Source organism: Candoia aspera, chromosome 4 (genome assembly GCF_035149785.1).
Source record: "Candoia aspera isolate rCanAsp1 chromosome 4, rCanAsp1.hap2, whole genome shotgun sequence".
In the NCBI taxonomy this organism is placed as follows: Eukaryota; Metazoa; Chordata; class Lepidosauria; order Squamata; family Boidae; genus Candoia; species Candoia aspera.
This window is the reverse complement of record NC_086156.1, coordinates 2,129,757-2,136,033: the sequence shown is the minus strand read 5'-3', so window position 1 is coordinate 2,136,033 and position 6,277 is coordinate 2,129,757.

Genomic DNA, 6,277 nt, shown 5'->3' with positions numbered 1-6,277 from the left:
TGCCTCTGGCCAGCAATCCCAGGGGAAGATGCAGCTGCCTTCAAGAGCTGCAGGCAGGGGCCACATTTGCAAAAGTTACACCTTTGAGGAATTGAAGCCGATGCTGTGCGCGCACATACACACAAATATGCGTACGCATACGCATATAGAAGATCTGTGCGCATAATATGAGCATATCTGAATTTTGCACCATCAAGGTTTGGTTTCTTCCTACCCCTCACCCAGAGTGTAATGTTTTACGGTCAGCCAAGGCCTGGGGTTGGAATCCTGTTCGAAGCAGAGGGTGGAGTCCAGTTTATGGGCAGTTGGTAATGTTGCGCTGCCACCTTCAGCCCGGGGTCCCCAGGTGCACGTGAGACTACCGAGCCTAGAATCCCTGTCTGCATTTGGGGCTTTCAAACGAACTGGTCTGGCCGAATTAAAAGACATGCCACCAGCTTCCCTTCTCAAGTGCAGCTTTTCACTGGAGAACCCCTTCTTGCAGGTCAATGGCCTGGGGCAATTTTGGCCCGATGTTTGTGCCAACGGTTCTAGGAAGGTAACTGGCATAAAATGTGGTGATGGGGCACCATTGTCATTAAGAGGAGTAATCCCCGCTCCGAAGTCTTGTACCGGGAACCTGGATGCGCAGGAGCTAATCCGAAGCAGCAGGACAAGGAATGGAGCTGTGTTGGACGGTTTCAGCCCCATAGACTGGTTGGTGGAAGACGTGGTCCCAGCCTAATTATTTTACACTCCAGTTCATACGGCCAGAGATGAAGGATCTTGGGAAGCTGCTGAGCGGCCCGTCTCTGGACTGTCTTAAGTTGAAGAGTAATGCCAAATACCTCTAGCACAGGGTTTCTCAACCTCAGCAACTTTAAGGTGGGTGGACTTCAACTCCCAGAATTCCCCAGCCAGCATGCTGGCTGGGGAATCCTGGGAGTTGAAGTCCACCCATCTTAAAGTTGCTGAGGTTGAGTAACTCTGTTCTAGGAGAAGCAGAGCATTCATCTAGGGAGACCTTTGGGGAGAGGCTTTTTCAACCACGCAGCTCCAGAGTTATGCCTCTGGAGCAAAGAAAGACTTGATCTCTGCTCTTCCTTCTGCATCATCTTTAATGTTGTTAAAATCATTGCACTATGGACTGGTCAGGGATCAGAGAAAACTGAAAGGCACCCTAAAGTGCCCTCAAATCCTCCAGATGCAAGCCAATACATTCAACAGTATCTCTAACAGATTAGCATCTGGCAATAAAACTGTTTGAGGGCCTGGGAAATTTCTGAAAGGGGGTTTTATGTGATGGTTAAATTTTGGATACTGGCCTCTCTCAGTTCCACACTAAAAGAGCCTCTGGGACTGAGAACCATGAATCCAAGGAACAAGACTGCAAAAGCTCTGATTAAGAGTATTTATTAGACGGAAGGTAAGATTCGTAATGCAAGAGCTCCAACAACTTGTCTACTTTCAGATAAAATGCCTACAGGTAGTCCTCATTTATCAACCACAATCGGGACCAGCAACTTGGTCGTTAAGCGAAGCAATAAGTGAAACTGACTGTGCTTATGATCTGCCTTCAGCTTCCCTTTGCTGAACAGACCTGAGAAGGCCATAAATGCAAGGATTGGTCACAAAGTTAACTTTTTCATCACCCTGGTAACTGCAAACAATTGCTAAATGAGGCAGTCGCTAAATGAGGACTCCCTGTACATATGGGCAATTGAGGAAGCAAAACTCTTGCCTGTTTTCTCCAGCCTTCTCTGGGTAGATGAGAGCTGCATCAATATGAGCAGTAGAAATTCTCAAGGGCAGGATGGGTGGCCCCATCTCTGCAGATTAGCCCTTGGAGATAGGCCAGGTCAAAAAAAAGAGGCCATGGGGACTCCAGAAAGGCTGCTTTGTAACAGGGTCTTGAAAGCCTGCCCAGTTTCCCTCTGTCCCATCTTATGCTAAATAAAATCAAGGCAGGGTTACTTTGAGCTTCCTTCTCACAGGCTGTGCAATTGCTTCTTCAAGTCCCTTCTGAATAGCTTGTTCCTTCCCGCTCCAAGCTCAAACTCAGCTCCAAATTCCTTTACCCACCCCACTATGAACAGCAGCCTCCACAACATTGTAGTCCTTGCCCCAGAACGGCAAACACAGCCCTGCCCCGCCTTCTTGAAAGCTGGGCACATGTGTGGCACTGCAATGCGGGGAGGAGGGGCCTTTGACACAAGGCGGTGGCACTGCTAATGTTAATCTGCCCCTCTGACTCCTGTGTTGTGAAAGATAAACCTCCTTTTTTAGGAGAATCCTTCGAATAGCTCGGCTTTTCAAGACAGGATTTTAAAAGGATGCAGCCCATTCCAAGTCCACCCCTGACGACTAAGTTGTTAGGCTTTTTGGCAACTGCGTGGAAGTGGCTCGTCACCCACTCCGCTGAGAAGTCTTCTCAACTTCCAGTCTGGTCAATAGCCCTGAGACTTCTGGTGGTCTCCCATCCAAGTACTGGGGCTGAACCTTGTTTAGCTTGTCCAGGTCAGCCAAGGTGTGATGTACAAGGATTGGTCACAAAGTTAACTTTTCCATCACCGTCATAACTGTGAACAGTCACTAAATGAGGCAGTCGCTAAACGAGGACTTCCTGTGGGCATCGCCACCTACCCGAGACGCAGTTCTGTTCGTTCTAGCCCACCTGGAGGGGTGACTGCAGTAAGAAGGGTAGGCTTCAAAAATGGGCCTGGCCTCCATTGCAGGGTGGATGGAAAGCTATTGTAGAAACGCTAATTTAGGGGCTCTTTAAATATCTATTTTTTAAAAAATGCTAGTGACTCCTTCCCTCAATCAGAACGTGATAAAGCCACAAATTTTTGCAGAAGAATTGTTGTGGAAATCTGAACCATCTTAATGAAATGTCCCAAGTCTGCAGATTCATGTTTCTGAAAGCCTGATAAGGACCTTGGAAGGTTTTGTTCTTGATTTTGGGGTCTCAGCACCTGTTTGGTTTTGCAGCTGGGGCAGACTAGTTCCAGCCTAGCCTGAATCCCCCCCGGATCTGCAGGATCTTGGGCCCAAGGCAAGAATTGGCAGTGCTGCTTTCCTGGAGCGAGCGAGAGCCCGGGGCCCTGGTGGATCTCTACGTTCTCTTTTCTGACCTGCATCCCCTGCTGCTTTCTGCACCATTTTTTCCTGGAGAAGCTTCTCTGCAACCGAAATCCTTTGTTTTAAATTAATGGCCTCTTCTGGGACTTTCCAAAGTTGGAAAGAGCCAGCCTCACAGTCTGGCTTGTTCTCTAGCCCAGAAGGGAGGGGAGAGAATCGAAAATATTTTACAGTCTCAGTGGTATCCTTCTATGAGCATACGATTGCACCATCATCATCATGAGATTTTTTTTTAACCCGTGCAATCGTGTCCGATTCTCGGAGGCCGCCTGGAGAAATCCCGGCAGTTTTCTTGGCAAAGTTTTTTGGAAGTGGTTTGCCAGTGCTTCCTTCCTAGGGCTGAGAGACATGACTGGCCCAGGGTCACGCAGCCGGCTTTCTCGCAAATGCCGGGACTAGAATTCACCGTCTCCTGGTTTCTAGCCTGGTGCCTTCACCACTACACCAAACCGGCTCTCACCATCAGATTAACATGGTGAATATCAAGTTTGCTTAGCTTCATTTAAAGCCAAATATGTAGCACTAAGCTGAACCTCCATGCTGCATCTTTGTAAAGCATCCTGGGGAAGGGCGTGTTAGTTCTGAAGTTACCCCTGCGCAGCACCGTGACCGTGGGCAAAGCCGTGGAGAGCCCTGAGAAGGGCCTCCCACTGCACTTTGATCGGCTCTGCCCACCAGCGGAGACTGGGTGAGTTTGGGTTTTCCTGTTTCTTGCCTGCTTGGATGCACATCGTAAATGTTTATTCCCCCCAAGCGAACAGGGTCATTTCCTTTTCATCCCAGAAAAATAAACCACTGTGCTCAAAAGCTTTGGGCTTTGGGAAGTTCAGAGACAAAGCTTGGAACGCATGCCTGCATTCGAAAACAAGCACTTGGCCGCGAGGCGGGGGAGAGAAATGTAAATGCCAAAGCGAAAGGGAAACTGGCGGTGCCGGGGGAAAAAACCGCCCTTTTAAGGGAAAGCGAATGCTCTGCTTACTAACGGAGAGATGCAGTTTTGCAGTGCAATTTTATGCCATTGTGTTGAGTTTTGCAGTTTGTACAGGTAGTCCTTGCTTAATGACCACAACTGGGTCTGGGATTTTGGTTGCTAAATGAAGCGGTCATTAAGCAAATCTGACCCAATTCTACGACCTTTTTTGCAGTAGGTGTTAAGCGAATCATGCAGTTGCCCGTTGATTTTGCTTGCCAGAAGCTGACTGGGAAGGTCGAAAATGGTGATCACATGACCACAGGATGCTGTGACAGTCATAAATGCAAACTGGTTGCCGAGCGCCCAAATTGCGATCATGTGACCGCAGGGACACTGTGATGGTCATAAGTGTGAGGACTGGCCGTAAGTTGGTTTTTCCAGCACTGGTGTCAGTCCAAATCATCACTAAATGAATGGTTGTTAAGCGAGGACTACCTGTATTCCTAAGTAAGCATGCACAGTGGCCGACTTGGCATGTTCCAAGCGTGTTAAACTGCTGTGCCCATAAATACAAGGCAGTATCTGAAAGGTGCCACTTTAAGGAAATGTTTAATCTTGAAGAGGCCATTCCTAGATCTAATTAAGCCATCAGCATTCCTCACTGCAGTTTTAAAAAAAAAGCTAAACCACTATTTTAAATTAGCCTTTATTCTTTTCAGTGGATAATTTAAATTGCCCAGGTTTACACTTGTTCTCAACACATTTCCAAGCTTGGTACCAACCAGAAGTATTTTGTAGTTTCACAAATTTCCAGTGTCCACATTTCAGGTTGAAGAGATCCAGAGGATATTGGTTTGGAGAAGAATATGCAAGGGATAGTCCAGAACAGTGGACTAGCAGCATGGCTGGCTGGGGAATTCTGGGAGTTGAAGTCCACCCACCATAAAGTCCACCCACCTTCAGTTCTGGGAGTTGAAGTCCACCCACCTTAAAGTTGCTGAGCTTGAGAAACACTAGTCCAGAGGCTAAGTTGAACCCACTAAAGTTTTCCCCTTTTGCCTCTCATCTCAAAGCCCCCCAAATCCACCCTTTCTTATAAACCTCCACTTGTTTTTTCTCTCTCTTCTCAGAACTGCCAAAATACGAGCTAAAACAGAGCAGGACAGAGAATTAGAAGAATCAGCTAATCATATTTGCTGGCTTTTCTCCAGCCCACTTCGCTTAGAAGGCCCAACGTCCGATCCAAGGTGGCCTCAAGGTGTGTCAGTTGGGCAGATGGGAGCTGTAGTCCAGCAACGGTGGGGGCAGGGATGGTTGTTGGGTGAGATGTGCTCAGGTGAGCTGGAAGAGGGTGTGGGTCAAGCTAATTCTTTTGCTAGAAAGATGGAGGTCACCAGTGCTGGGCCCTTTCTCAGATGGTGGAAGGTGGTCATTCCCAGCCGTTTTTGGAGAAGCCAGTCTGACAAGAGATGGGACAAGGAGGAAGGGTGGTTTTTTTGTAATGGGTTGGGCGATGGGCTTTCCTACAGTAGTTAAAATGTCAGCAAGGTAGCAGCTGATCACCTGCACTTGCTCTCTCCAACGTGGCTTTGACTCCATCAAAAAGTCACCAGATGATCAAGGAGAGGAAGGCCATCTAGGATCCTGGAGGAGGAGAGCCATGCTGGTCTATGGTGGCCAAACATCAGGAGGGGTCTCCTAGCCCCTTTTCCAACTCACCAGTTTGATTCAAAGGCCGAATCTGCAGCCCACGAAAGCGTCGGCCTTGGAATCAAATTCGTCGGAAAAGGGGCGACCAGACTCCTCCTGATTTTCAACTGTTCTCAGCTACGACCTTAAAACAAGGCTTTCCCACTTCAAGTACTTCTTTGGCTGCAGGTTTTTTTTTTAATTGTGCTGATTCAATTGTCTAAATATTTCTTTTGGTGTGTGAGTGTTTTTGGGAACTGCAGGAAATCTGTTTTTTCCTTCTTTCCAGTCATACAAAACAGAAAGCCAGCCCTGTTGCAATCGCTCGGCATTGGCTACCAGTGGAGTGAGTGTGCTTTTCAAGGGGGGAGGCCCGTTTCTTTGGGGGCCAAGAGTGAGCAAGGCAGCCTCTGACTGTTGAGTTCAGTTCTGCTGGATATTTGGAAGGAAAGAAAGAAAGAAAGAAAGAGAGAGGGAGAGAGGGAGAGAGAGAAAGAGAAAGAGAAAGAGAAAGAGAAAGAAGAAGGAAGGAAGGAAGGAAGGAAGGGCATTCTA